Source organism: Pezoporus wallicus, unplaced genomic scaffold, assembly GCF_028554395.1.
Source record: "Pezoporus wallicus isolate ANWC-B61680 ecotype Strahan unplaced genomic scaffold, APGP_CSIRO_Pwel_v1 contig_10094, whole genome shotgun sequence".
Classification (NCBI taxonomy): domain Eukaryota; kingdom Metazoa; phylum Chordata; class Aves; order Psittaciformes; family Psittacidae; genus Pezoporus; species Pezoporus wallicus.
This window is the reverse complement of record NW_026639160.1, coordinates 1-15,724: the sequence shown is the minus strand read 5'-3', so window position 1 is coordinate 15,724 and position 15,724 is coordinate 1. Positions and strand designations below refer to the sequence as shown.

Below are 15,724 nucleotides of genomic sequence, written 5' to 3'. Positions count from 1 at the left end.
TGAATTTTATTTCTTCTGTTACAAACTAATAATACACTAATAATATAATAATAATAATAATAATAAACACTACTAATACATAGGCAGTCCAGTGACCTACTAGGATTATAACCCTAGACCTCAAAGCAAGATGAGTTTATCACACCATACAACTCTTTTCATGTGGCTTATGAAAAACATTATTCTAGCTCTTTTTTTTCTTTTGAGAACAGGGAAGAACAGCTCTTCCAGTACCTTCTGAATTATTCTGTCTGCTGAAGGCTTCAAAGACACATAATAAATGCCTTCCCCTCTCCTCACAACATGTACAGTAAACCAGCACCTTAGAGAAGCAGGTCTTAAATAAAAGATTCTCAAAATGATCACCTATTTTAACCTGGTTCCTTGATGGTATGTTAAATTGATTATAGCTAATGCATATTATTTACCAAGTCTTGTGTTTACTACTCCTCTTTACTTTCCATTCTTGCGTTAAAAGTGTGCGACTTAAAAATTCTTCTGTCAGATTTCGTAAGCATGCTTCCATTTTCACTAATGGAATCTGAATGAAAATTAATCCAATGACATGCTAAGAATGGTTTATCAGAACTTTCCAGACCATGTAACATATTACGCCTTCAAGAATCTTCTACAGCTGAAGAAGGTAACCTTCCTAACAAAAATTACCTCTCAGTGCACACTACAATTTATTCCTTATACTTACAGGTCCTGTATCAGTGTTTGTTGGTTTTTTTTTTATCTGAAGGCCAGCTGATTGACAAAAAAGAAAAAAAAATTATCCTCAACCTCTGTTCTTGATATAATTCCCTCATAATACTTGACTGTATTTAGAAAAACAATTCTAAGATACTACATACTTCCCTCTCTCAAAATTCACAAAAGCTCTTATAACCAATTACAGATCCTTATGGAGCAAAAATAGTGCAATTTTTTTTTTTTAAACCAGACGTAAATAATGATGAGATAATGACAAGTTTCCACACAAGCAATCTGGTATACACAAACACATGAAAACACGGCAAGTGTCTGTAAGTGTAACGCAATACCTGCATCATGCACACAGACAAAAAAGCTTAATCCAATGAACTTAAACAGCAAGAACTCTGCCATTTTGCCCTCACAAGCTTTTAATGGCAGTCATTGACTGAACACCTCTCAACCCTTAGGTCACAATGAAATGTGGCTTACTAGTTCTAACGTGCAAAACAATCACAGATGTGGGACAATTCACTATAGGTTTTTCAAAATCTGTTTCCTAAACAGTGGTAAAAGTTTGGCAGTTACTTGAAGCTAATGTAAGCTCAACAGAAAGTAAGGGATCCCTATATATAACTGCAGACAAATCTGCATCATTCCAAACCATTTAGCGACTCATGCTGTTTAAACTGCTCAGAGAACTCCAAACAAACTGGAGAAAGACTCACCCTTTGGCACAACAGAAAGGGGACAAAAAAAAAAAAAAATGTAAGTAGAAATATTATCCTTCAGCAAGATCTGTGAATATTGAATTGTCAAGAAAACATTCCAGCACAGCTCCACAACAATCTTTCAACTTGCAACCTTATTTATGTATCGGGGATAGAAGTCACTGAAGTGAAAGCAACACAAAAAACACCTTTATATTTAGTTTTATGTTGGGTATAACTGGCAAATTAATACCATTCCCTGAACTTTAGGAACTTGTGTAGCATGTAGCCTCTGCCACACCTGCATGTACAGGATACACTGAGTGATTTTTGCAATAGCTACGGAAATGCAAATATGTAACACTGACTCCTCCTCCTTCCCTGATGCTATCAAATAACTTAGTCAGAGGCTAGCTAGTTTTTTCATTTGTGGAATTAAAAAAAACAGGAACTGACAAAGAAAAACAAAGACAATGACTAACTCTGCTTTTATAAGAAGGTGTACTTTTACATTTTTCATCCTTCACTTTTTATATAAAAAGCAGCAAGAAGTTTCATTAGTGCAGACCAATACTGTTCAATTAGCTCACCTCTGTCCAGAAGCTTTTAAAGTTCTCCACCTTCCCTTGATGAGTGGATAGGTGTGCCTACAATAGATGATCATCTCAGCTGGTCCAGCTCAACAGATAAGGATTCTCCTATTGCTTGGGTCTTTGAATCAACTGGAAACAGTTTGGGAAACTCTGATCAAAGCCTTCTTCACTATGTTTAGTAATCTGCAGCTATGTATGCTCCTGGAGTTCTTCAGAGAAAGAAAAAAGGCCAGAAAATGCCTATAACCCACAACTAAAGGAACTGTACATCAGTGGTTACGGAATTTGCCTCCAAAGAGCACTGATCTTTAAATACCAAACCTCAAGTCATACGGGCTGATTAGAAGTAAGTGACAGCGACAGCACTACAGGTTCACTAAACTAGACACGCTATGAATACATCAGCTGATGGTTAAAATTAACAATAGGCATAAGATTTTGCCTGAAGACAGCTAGTTATCAACACGCACAGGCAAAACCCCCAACTACTGATAGAATGAAGTGACAAAATAATCCAACAAATAACAAAATTTCTGAGGTAGAAGTGGTTGGGAATGGGAATGATAAACACATGCCATATCCAGAATGCATAATGAAAGAAAAAAAAAAGTTATTTTCAATTACAGGTTTGAAGTTTCACCTCACATAAAACAAATTTAGCTTTCTGAATTTCCCTCAGGTTTCAGGGGGAAAAGACAAAATAAGAATACATACAAATCACTAACATTAGATAGGTAAGTTCTGCAAAGATTTATTCTAGAAAGCCTGGGAGGTTTACTCTGTCTTTTAGGGCTTATAAACAGTTAATGTCAGCATTTGTCTAAAATTAAGCTGATTTAAATGTAATAGTCTCTTATTTGATCTGCCTTCCACCTTCACAGTGTCACAACCACATTCAGTAATAGTTGGCTGAAGGACTCACTGACTTTCTGCAATTATGCTTGCCCTCTGAGTAATTCCTTCTTTCCCACGCTAGTCCAAAAAATACATAGAGTCCTGGTTTAAGGCCAGCTGGTAACTTAGAACCACTCAGCCACCTTTTTCCCCTCCCCCCCCCCCCCCCAGCTCCCAGAGGGATGGGGAGGAGAATCAAAATAATGGAAACCCCATGGGTTGAGATAAGAACAGTCCAGTAACTAAGGTATCATGCAAAACTACTACTACTGCCACTAAAAACAACAAGGGAAGTAACAAGGGGAAAGAATATGAAACTAAAAGGGGGAAAAGGAAAAGAAAACAGCAAAACACAAGTGATGCACAATGCAATTGCTCACCACCTGCTGACCAATACAGAGCCCAAACCAAGCAGGGATCTGGGCCTTCCGGGTAACTCTCCCCAGTTTATATACTGGGCATGATGTGCTATGGTATGGAATACTCCTTTGGCTAGTCTGGGTCAGGTGTCCTGTCTCTGCTTCCTCCCGGCTTTCTATACCCTCTCCTCACCAGCAGAGCATGAAACTGAAGTCCTTGATCAGGGTAAGCATTACTTAGCAACAACTAAAAACATTGGTGTTTTATCAGCATTGCTCTCAGGCTAAAGTCGCAAACACTGCACTATGCCAGCTACTAAGAAGGATTAAAAAAAAAAAAACAGAAAAAACTGTTACAGCTGAACCCAGGACACATACCTAAAATCGAACACAATAATAAAAAAAGTTGGGTCTAAAATTTCATATTAAAAATATACACAGTGGCTGCTCTACTGAATAGGAATCAAGCTAAAGGAGGACTAAGAAAACTTATTAATGCCAAATGAGCTTGAAGCATCTTCATTAAAAAATGTGCTTATCAATATAAAAGTCCAAGTTCAACATTAATTCATGTACAGGTTTTTAAATAAAAATCAGTTTATAGTCTACTTCCTTTCCAACAGCTGAGAAGCACAAGTGACACATTTATCTACACACAAGCCTTTCAGTCATTCTTTGTCACAGAAAACCTAATTTTGGGAAAAAAAATAATAAAAAAAAAACCATTACTGCCATATTATGCACACCTTTAGTACCAGAACTATAGAGACACATGCATAGAGCATTTTTAAAGAGTTATTTTAGAGCTATAATCTACTTTCCTCAAGCAATTGTTCTGCTACAGAACCGAAATAAACAGCTGTGAGTTTAGCCAAGCAGCTTTAAAAACAGTGGTAAGGTTTATCACTTACTTAAGAAAATAAGAACCCAAATAATGTATTATAATTGTAAGCAAGTTTTCTCAGTTTGGTTTGGTAACAAAGACAGGTCTCTGGAAACTAAAGGGCAATGTCCACTTGAAGAAGTAAGACATTTCTCTGTTCCCTACTTACTTGTCTCCTCATAGAGAACACTTAGGTCTTCAGGCTTTGTTTGAAGACTAGGCTTATTTTTGTGTTGTTCTGAAAAGCAGTGTTCCAAACTCAAAAGAATCACCCAAAGATTCTGGAAGAACAAGCCCAGGGCAAACATACTCAGCCTTGCTGTTAGAAGGTAATGGACTGGTAAGTTAGTGCACTTAGCCAAGTCTATTAGGTTAACTAACTGTGGCAAATCAATCTCTTGAGTTCGTATCTCAGGCTGGCTGGTCTTTCTAAGGGACATTTGAAGTGTACAAAAGCCAGTTCTCAGCAATCCAGGCTTGTAACTCTGCTACACAGGTATTGTACACAAATGCTACTATACAGACACTGCTTCCAGCATTAAGGGAATGTAAGCTTTCTACCCTATTTTTAAAGACACAAGGAAAGATAAAAAGAGCTATCATTTGACAGACCACTTTCAAGCTTATCTCACTAGCAGCCTGTGGAGCATAAGGAACTCATTATTCTTGGACATGTGTTCCAAGACCTTACAGCCTAGCACACTGAGAAGATGCCACAGCAACAATAAATTCAAAATAGGCAGAATTAAAATATTTCCCCAAGTCAAGCTTAAGAATGTGACATCAGTTAGTTCTGCAAGACCAAATATTTTGCTGACATAATTGAAACGTTTCTTTCCCTCACTAATGCAGCAGGTTTCTACGACTTTATTAATGATGAAGGCCCACAGTGAAGAATGTATTTTGTCTCCTGCACTCAGAAGCGAGAGTTCATGCTTTAACAAACACTGATTCTTAAGTGTGAAAAACTAGGGACTATGGTATTGTTTATTAAGATTTATGCTAAGCCTGATGTAAAGATTAGACAACAAAAGAAAAGATAACCGTGGTCGCTTGTGCAGACTAAACCAGACACCGCTTGCGCAAGTTTTGAGGAAATATCTGCAAGTTTTGAGGAAATATCTGCAAGATGTTCTAAAAAAACTGGCAGACATATGGGTGGGGGCAACTATTGCTTTGCTTAAGTGCTTTACTTGCATAAGTTGACACCAAAATTACTTACAAACCGCAGGACGCTTACTAAGGGCTTTTGCAAAACAATTCTAAAAATTATTGCACAGCAAGTTGAAGACCATATATGGAAAAGGATATCTAAAGGTAACCGAGGAGGACTTCAAGCCTTCAGCCTCAAGGACCACCAGGAGGCAGAAAAAAGACCCCCTAACAACAACTGGGGCATGCGCAGAGTACTCCGTTGAAGATACGAATGCGGAACTGGAGGACTGATAAAAAGGGACTGTTAGAACTGTTCGGCGCGGCAGTTGGTGGAACACAGACTCCCCTGTCGTCCAGCGCTGTCTTTGCTCATATTCTACTTGCTATAATTAATAAAATTTCAATTGGATTATGATCCGTTGTGGTCCTAATTTATAACATTAAGGTTTGCTTCCAATTTCTGCAGCTGTTTTATAATTTACTCATAACATAACCGTTATGTGTCTTCAAGATGAGCAGCGTCAGGCCACCAACTTAGTGGAGAGGACCAAAAGACATCAAAAACATTGTGAGGGGAAAGTCAGCCAAGTAATCATACATCAACACTTTAGACTTGTGCTACAGCAAAACCAGTTTTGAAGGCAGACCAAAATATATGAGGTTTACAAATTCTTATTAGGACAATCTATAACAGCAAAAAAAAAGTAAAAATTTAATTGTTATGAACCTCAATTTAAGTAGCCAATAAGGATATTGACAAATAAGTAGCAATTCAGCACTTAAAAAAACTGGGCCACAAAACAGTTTGAGGAACCAGGTTAGAAATAGCTATTTATGCTAGCTCTGCATACAACTAAAAATATGATAAGCTATACTATGAGCCCATTTACTCACAGTTTTCAGATATGTATGTCTAAAACTTCCCCGATAATCAACACCACGATAACTACAATCAAAACAGACAGTGTTTAATGAATTAGAAATATTAATTTGAGTCTCTGCTGGACAAAAATACTACTGCCTCTGATAAAAAAGGCAGGTCTCAAATCAAGTGACAGTAGGGGAGGAACTAGAGTGAAGTTATTGGTTAAACTAAGGTCTCCTCTAGTAACAAAAAATGGACATTTGCTAGGAATTACTATAGTAGCAGAGTAAACAGTAACATTTTTCAAACTAAAGCATGATCACACAGAGACCCTAAACTCATACTCAAAGCGTAAGAATTTTTCTCCCTATGCATCTGATTGTAAGAAAAGCTTAAATTAGACAATTTGAATCAGTAATAATTTTCATCCTATCTTTGCAATGATCAGAAAAAAAAAATGTGGAAAAAGGACTCTGGAAAAATTATCTCTTGCCTTTAATCTGCATCTTGTAAAAGCTGAGCAACCAGCCATGAACAAAATTACTTATTTTCTTCACCTTCGGCCATTTTAACTTAGATTAAAGCAGTTCTCATACAAATTCATTTAAGTAACTGTCCACACTGGAAATGTAAATGACTGAAGTGAAAGCATTTGCTGTTAAGAATGGTAAGTCTCTTGTTATGGCTACTAACCCATAATATGATCTTCATTTTTTTGGAACTGCAGTATATTCACTTACTGTCTACAATGTTAATGGTGAATAGCTCAACAGATGTCAAAGCTGTAATATGTAGTAACAGCAAGGCACTGAAAACAAAATTCAGCATTGTATTACAAGCTCTAGCTACAGCTAACTGCAGTTTTTATAAATTTGCATGGTCAGTGAAATAACAGTACTTAAAAACAAAAATTGTTACTTATAAAAGAGCAATATAGCTGTATAGAAAAGATATCAGAGATTTGTAATACCAGTAATTTAAATACTGTAGTCAATACTGGATTCATGAACAAGGACAATGACAATTTATTAAACTGATGATCATACTTCTTTCTATATGAGAACCATCAGCATTGTGCTGTTACATGGTATCTTCCTTGCTTATATGCAGGCCTTTCAGACTTCTGATTGAAAACACAACACATCCTGCATTGGGGGGGGGGTTGGGGGGGGTGGGAGAGGGATGTAGGACAACAGCGAGAGAAAAATCAAGCGGTGAAACCAGCGACTATCCCTAAAAGCAGTAGAGACCTTGGAATGGAACAGACCAACACTGATACTGCTGGTGCTTTTTAAATATACTCATGAAATTGATCCAAAGATCTTGAAGTACTTAAGATGAGGAACTATTTCAAGTTATTTCAAAAGTTATGTATTGGACTGTGGAAAAAAAGTAAGAGAACACCTACATTAATGCAAGTGTATGACAATTGCTGATCAGAAACAGCTGCGTTAAGACACTCTCGTTCTGTAGTAGCAGAACAGTGACAAAACAATGGCAAGAAAGGAGTCAAGACTGAGGACCACCTTGGAATCTCATTTCCTACCAAAACAGCAAACATGTTTTCCTTTCTTAGACTTTGATAATAAGCTCTCATCAAAACCCCTGCTTTGAAATCACTGTGCATGCAGCACAAATGGGAATGAAGTGAGAAAATAAGTTAATCCAGATAGGATTTCAGTGAGAATTAACAGCAACAGAGACAAGTAAAAGTAGACTTTTCCCTTTTTAGCTTCATAATGTAATTTTCTTTCTAGAAAGCTTTATATCTGACTTGAACTAGATACCCTAACAAACATTCAATGGTATTTCCTGAGATTTTGTATCAATCTGGGTAATGGTAATATGAAAAACACCCCCCCCAAAAAAAAACTAAACAAAACCTTACATCCCTTATATGTTACTTGCTGAGAGGGCTAACCAAGCTTGAGTCCACTCAGCTGAGAAACAGAGAAGGGGAGAAACAGGAATTCAGGAAGTGAAAAAATGAGGCATCTTCCAATGAAAACAGGATCTCAGAAGGCAAGATATACTTACCTATAAAAGCAGGAGAGGCTTTTTAGAAGTCTGTCCTCCACAAAAGCAGAGCACACACAAGGACAACCACACCTCTGCCTTTTAAACTGACCCCTGCAACATATTCAACCTTGTGCCACACACACCCAAATATGAAGGCTTCCAGAAATGCGCTTAGAGACCTTATTAGGACTGAAAACTAGGAAGCTTATTCACAGCAAAGTCTTACACCCTCTCAACTTTTTCAAATAATTTATACATATGTGGAAAACAAAAATCCCACCTCAAATGAATCCTTATGAATTCCATTCTTCAAGCATCTAGCCTAAAATCAGCTGTAATACAATACTTCCTTCACTCCTAGATCCTCACTAAGGTCACAACAAGAAATTACCATTCAAAAAATGTACTTTTCCTACATTATTAATACAGTCACATGTTCCTAGTGATAAGAAATTACATAAATTTGTCTCATCTCTCTATACACGCTACAGGTGTAACTGAGGGTAGGAGTGGATCTCTCCCTCAACTTAAAACAGTTAGAAAAGCTTACGAACCAGAAGACAGCCCTTTCTGTCTTATGGCTAGCACCTAACAATAAAGTGTGCTTTTTTTGACACAATGGAGGTACAGAAGATGGAGAGACGTAATTCACCCTAAGTGTACTCCTGCAGTCTAGGGACTAAAAGAGGTTTCTCTCATTATTCACTCCTAGAAAATCCTCTTCCTCCTCCCTGTTGCAGTAGAGAGAGATTGACTCTGAGGACAGGCACTGTGAACGCTCCTTAGCCCTACCAACAGGATGTTAACCATATAAGTATCCAACAATCTGTGTTTCCGTGTATATAAAACACCTACATGTTCCTTAACCCTAAAAACACTTAACAGATTTCTATGAAGTCCTATGAAAGGCATAATTTACTGTTACCCTATTTTTTTAATATACTTTTGTCAAAACATGGATTTAGGCCTATCAGAGCTCACAAAACTGCATTTCCACTGATGAGAAAACAACCATTAACAAATTTGTATGTCATCTTTCACCATTAAGACAAAAAACTTCTTGAAGGGGATTAATGAAGAAAGAAGTAGTTATACCTATTTAATAAAGCTCTCTTCAACTGAAGGTTTTGAGACGGAAGTAGTAAATTAATTTCTAACATATTTTCTCCGATTCTGCTTTCACTTTGATGTTCAAATCACTGCCTAAGACACACATGGCTACAAAACAGAACAGGCAAGTGATTATCCAGAATCATACAGACATAGCCAACTGTCTTCCAAATATAATTGTATAAGCTACACAATCTACATTGCCCAAGTATTTTTTCCTTAGTTTTTTCATTCCTAGAAAATTTAATGACGACTAATCTGCAGATGCTTTTACAGTCCACGCTGAAAGACATAAATTAGATGTGCAGACGAACAGACACAATACTTACCAGTATATGATAGGTACTTAACCTTTGCATGCTTAAAGCATAAGTACTGAACTGAATTTTAGCAGACATGTTTGTCAAGGCATTTGGAAAAGGTTATCAAGAAAATTCTAAACAAACATCACCGGGGAACTATTCTAGGACATGCCTTCTTCTAGGCTACTCAGCTCACAGCACTTACATTAAATCCAGAAAGCTGAAGTGCTCCCTATTTAAAAATCTCAATAGCAAACAAGATTATACAAAGGACTCAAACTACCTTTGTTATGTGTACTAGAGAACTATGCTCCCTTCTGTGCAGGGAACAAAGAATTAGGACAATGCATTTTGCAACAGAGTAATTATCTGATTTTAATAAATACCAGGCCGAAGTCTGACATCTAACAAACCTTTTAGCTCTTACTCATTTGAGGTAAGAGATGAGGCTCTATCAAAGTTCATTTTTACATTTCAATTGAATTAATAAAAGTTGTTAAAAAAATATTCCTGTAAGGGGCTGAAATTTAAGTCTAGAAGCTGAAATTCTGCAGATCTTGGCATGATGGCACAGACCAGGTAGAACAACTTCCTAAGCTTTAGAAAAAGTCAAAACACCACTGGAAAAAAAGTCAATCTTACTGCTTTTTCTTTTTTTTTTGTGGGGGGACTGGCTATGTTTGGCTAATGCAGCATCAGTGGTACATTAAAGGTAGTGTCACACCTCACAACCAAGTAAGTCCAGTAATCTTAAAACAGGTTGAACACACAAACACTCCTGGTATTCATTAATTGTTCTGGTCTAACATGAACCTAGGAGAAGAACGAAAGCAACATAATGGGGGCGGGAAGCCTCTGAGGTACATATTCAGAAGGAACTGTCACCTTAACAGGTTACTCCCAAAGTTACAGTTATTTTACCAAGATCGAGATCTCAGGATTCAAGCTGAGCACTATTAGAAGAGGACTACCAGCTACAAGAAGTCAGAGAATAGGACCTGTGTCCGGCTGGGCCAGAAGTGGTGAAGTGGAAGCGATGAGTTCAAAGACAGCAAGCAGACTGAAGAGTTAGTCACCATGATAAAAATGTTCTCCCTATGCAAAGCCACTGTAAAACTGCAACATGATAACTGGAAAACTGAGGGAAAATACAATAAATGAGTAACCAAAATTATACAATTCTATTTGGTTCAAACTACCATATGGAAACGAAACCGAAGTTCAGCAGTCACCCTGTGTAAGTTTAGTACTTACAAACCAGAAACCCACAGAACTGCTCTTGAAACAAGAACCTACTCTCCCCAGTACTTGTAGGTCCAGACACTGAATACCATACTGGAACATTCAACAATAACATTAAAAATAAACAAATAAAATAAACAAAGATAACCCATCACAAAACAAAGCAACAAACAAACCAAGCAAGCAAACAAAACGCCAAGCCAATGGCTAATCAGCTCTATAGGGTTTATAACCTTTACAGTCTTATCAAAAAGACTGTAAAAATCTACTTGTAAGTGCTTACAGTATACTGTTGTTAACTCTGACTCTGTAAGCACCTAAAAAAAACCCAAAAAAAAACAAAAACCCCACACCACCAAAAAAGAACAGAAAATATTTCAACATCTCAACCACCTCGGAGTAACTACAAAGGCTAGCAGTCAGCACAAGTAATGACAACAATTTCTATATAGTTCAGCATTTTGTGGAATCATTTCAATGAAGTTTCCATGTAAGCAAGTCAAACAAGACCTCATATGGCATAGATTTATGGTGGTTTCACAACATACACTACAGGAAACAAACATACAAAGACATCCTGGATTTACAGAACTATTCTCAACAACCTGATAGCCAAATCAATTCACCTCCTGAATTCTGTATGACATCAGCAAATTCATTTTTTACGCTACAGTGGAAAGTTAACTGCAACCACCACATGGCAAAACCAGCAAGTTTTAATTAAATTATTTCACCACTGTTTGGGTGAGGTTGAAGAGTTGCCTTTATAATTAACTGTTCATAGATAAATACAAATCAGTTAACCACACTGTTGCAGAGAACTCACTTATCTATGTCAGAGATACGGATGGATGCAGTCTGTACATTTACAACAGGAAGGTCAGATTCTTCATTCTTCTGGATAGAAAGTAGACACATCTTGAAAGTACTCATTAAGAAAACCAGTGTCAAGGAAGAAAAATAAGCATTTGACTTTCAGCCATAAAACCACTGAACTCTGAAAAGTACTAAGAGAAGGAAGACAAGAAAAACAACAAAGCAAAAAATCTCTCACACCTGGTACGAGAAACATGCTATTTAACCATACAACAGGAAATATCTTTCCATAATAGTGATTCTCAGTTCACCTTCAGTGAACTGATTTTGAAAGATGGTTTTTAAACCACTTTGTTTCACCTTCAGTCACCTACAAAAACATATTCTCATGTCTAACCATCAAGAAGTCAAGATTGATCTTTCTAATACCTAAGGAAAGAAAGGAAAGCAGGCAAGGAAAACCAAAAGGGAAACACAAAAGGTTTATAGCAGCAGAATTCATTAAGAAAAAAAAGGCAGTTTGTTCTCATCAGAAAACAGGAGTTTTACGGAAAATCTTTCATTTGTCAAACATTAAGCAAAGTATACATTAAAAAATAACACTTTAAAACAGCTACTGCATCAGCTAGATGTTTACAGATCTGAATATGTCAAACAGTGGAGCTTGGCAACAGATAGCAAGAAAAGATATAGGCTAAGAAGTCAATGGAAAAATACTACCCAAACTGAGAATATATGTATATTGAAGAACAGGATCAACTAACAGTGTTTATTATCTTTAGTACTTTATATTTTAGCTGGTAATTTCATAAATACTTAGAACTACACTGGGTCATAATTTACTTGATCAAAGATTCACTGAAAAGTATTTCTTCTTTCATCGATTTTTAATATCTTCCAGCAAGCTGATTACTTAGACTGTGTTTCTTGCAGCCATCTTCTTCCTCAGCTTTGCTGTCCAATATGAAAAAGTAAATTGTTTTGGAAAACAAGATTTTACTAGTACTGCCTTTTTTATTTGGGTTGAACACAGGCAAGCACTGCAAATGGCAAAAACACTGCAGATTTTTTCCCTTAGTGGTACCAAAGACACAAAGATGTGGCAAGTTCTTCAATTAGATCAGCTTCTCATGGCATATGAAGACCCACAGTAATGATTTTTGACCAAATTAACACAACCAAGACAAAAACTATCTTCTAGTTTCATAGAAAAGAACAAAATTGCAAGCAATAGCAAGGATACTATAGAGAAGAAACCGCATGAAAGTACTTAAGTAGACCTGAATTTTATAAAGTAAAATTCTAGTTCTAGCAACAAAACTGCAAGGTACCAGAGCTAAACATGCCTGGTTTTAAGAGATCCGTTATTTAAATGGATGCCTTGAAGACGGAATATTTTCATTTTGCTCTTCAGATGAAGGATCAACTCAAGTATCCAAAGGCCTACTCTGAGGGAGGAGCTGCGTACCTCAGTGCAATTCACAGAGTAAGAGAGCAATAACTTCAAAAGTTGGAGGCTATCACAATGAATGTCTGACTCGTGGTATTGGTGGCATTACCACTACTGTCTTCAGGTTAACGTAAAAAAAGAAACAAAGAAACAAACCCCCAAAACAACAACAACAAAAAAAACCAAAACCCTAACACAACAAACAAAAAACCTCCACCAAACCCGCAATAAAAAGTAACTGCTGCAGAGATCTATTGATGTAACAAGTTACTGACTTCTGCTCATACTTTTCCATCTAGAAGCAGAGCAGTTGGCTCAGCAGCCATGACGTAGATACACATTCCAAAATGATCCTGTAACTTGGATGACTCCTCAAGTTTTACGCTGTTGTAAACTCATTATGACAAATTATTTTCTCGTTACCTCTAGTTAATCAACTCTTGCTAATGGGGATGGAAAAAGCAGCAGAAGTATTAACATACAATACTTAATTCTAACATTGAAGTGTTATTTCTATTTCAGTAAAATCAGTATGATTATGCCATGCCAGTGCTTCTCCACTAGAAGCTTCCAAAGCAAAGTAGCCAAAGATGACAGACAGGAAGTTCATCACTTTAGGGTAGTGTTCAGATATTAACAGAAGCTATGGCTACCCATGAATAAAGGCTGTGTCTTTAAATACAATCTTTGAAAAATGAAACATTAACTATGAATTAATCCGTCTAGAAAGCCATATAAATCATGTCTTTGCACCTTCGGCATTCACCCTGAAGTTACAAACCTGTTCCACGTCAGATCACTTGTAATACGTTCAACAAATTACCTTCAAACGTTATTTTGGTTTTACGTCATAAGCAAGAAAATATGTAATACTCATCAAAGCCGGAAGAGGGTGCTGTGAGTAACTGAGGCTGGGGGTACGGAACTGAGCATTTGCCTTGCGCTAGTAGAGGTCAGAGCATGCCGTCTTGTTTTAGTTTGGCAGCTCGCTTAAGTTCACAGTGCCATGCCTTTTTTTTACAAAAAAGGAGTACGAAAAGCAGGCGCGCTCCTTTTAGCGAAAAGGAAATGCTTTGGATTGTGCTGCTGTCATTACAAGGGCAAATCAATCTGTGACAGAAAACTAGCAACACAAAGACCTGGCAAGAGTTAATTCCAGTTTTATAACCCCTTGATTTGTGAGCTGTTTAAGATACTGGCAAGGAAATACAGGGAATGCAAAGAAATCCAAAAAGATATGCCACGCTTTTTACCTACACAATGCCTATTCTGACATAACTAGTTCAGGTCTTTTTGATGTGACTGTGCTGAGTTGATACCTTACACCTAACTACGAAATGAAAGAAACGGCCCTACATCATTCTCTTCAAGTGCAACACAGTATTTCATCTCTGCCAGCACTTTGGTGCATCAGCCTCCCCCACCCCAAAAAAAAGGAAAAGATACGCACATTCCAATCAAGCCTCTCTCATCGGGGCTCCCCCACCTCCCCCCTCCTGCCCTCCCTTCCTCCCTCGCCCCAGGCCTTGCCAGGTTCCCAAATCCCTTTCGATTTTTAGGTTTCATTTTGTTGTAAACAGCAAAACGAAAGGAGAAAGCTTCCAAAGCGAGGATCCTTACCCTTGAAATCCCGCCATGCGCGCAATAAGGAGGGTGAATTGTTTTCCTCCTTTTTTTGGATGGGAGATGAAGGGGGAGGGGAAGAAACAAAAGCCTAAACGGAGGAGAGGCTAAGCAGCGGAGACAGAGGGAGAAGGCGGAGACCCTGGTGGCGGAGCAGGGCGAGCGTCAGCCATGTTGTGTGTATGTTGGTCCAGTATTTACAAACCTGCAGCTGCAGCAGCGCTTGGAGTCTGGGAGAGAGGGGAACGCAGGGCGAGAGAGAGAAAGGCGAGCAGCGAGGAGAGGCAGGCACAGAGAGAGGGGGAAGGAAGGGAGGGAGGGCGGAGGGAGGAGAGGAAGCGGCAGCACCAGCAGACAAAGGATCCCCGCGCAGCGCCAGCGCAGCGCGCACACACTCGCGCACACTCACGCGCGCTCCCGGGCGCCTCATACCGCGGCAGCGCTGCCCGCAGCCCTGCCGCTGACAGCCCCGGGCGGCGGCTCCCCCCGCACCCTCCAACTGGCCCGGCCGCGCCGACACCGTGTTCACGCCCCCTTCGACCAGCTTTCCGCGGCGGGGGCGCCGGACTGGGGCACGCTTCACCCCGCCTCCACCTCCCCCTGCGTGCGCTACCAGGGGGAGGCTGATCCGAAGGCAGCCCCTCTGCGGGCCCCAGTCCATACACAGTGGCTTCGCAGAAGTTAACGATAGGGGGGTTGGGGGAGAGTAGCGGCCCAAAACTCTTCCCTCCGGTAGGGGATAGAGGGTGGCTGCTGAGAGGGGCCCGTGCCAGGTGAAATCGGCAGCCCCCCGGAGCCCGGAAGGGTGCGGGTTGCCAGGCAGCCGTGGCGCTGCGGAAGACGGGAGAGCTGAAACGGCAACACAAGCCCGAGACCCCCGCAGCTTCCGGGTGGGCTGCTGAGCCGGGCGGCGTGGGCGGGACGGGCGGCGGAGGAGGGGGGCGCGGGGCCGGGACGCCGCGGGTGGGTACAGAATGTCAACCCCGGGGGAGGGGAGGCGAGGCTGG

At 39.2% G+C, this 15,724-nt stretch overlaps 1 protein-coding gene across 1 annotated transcript in view; it reads right to left on the bottom strand.

Moving 5' to 3' along the window:
• The window catches only part of SPIN1 (spindlin 1), a 57,488-nt gene extending 42,701 nt beyond the window's left edge, over positions 1 to 14,787 (bottom strand). The window contains exon 1 of the mRNA XM_057413799.1: positions 14,715 to 14,787. The gene's annotated coding sequence lies outside the window, so the exon portion shown is untranslated. The remainder of the gene's footprint in view (positions 1 to 14,714) is intronic.
• Between the last annotated feature and the right edge of the window lie 937 nt (positions 14,788 to 15,724).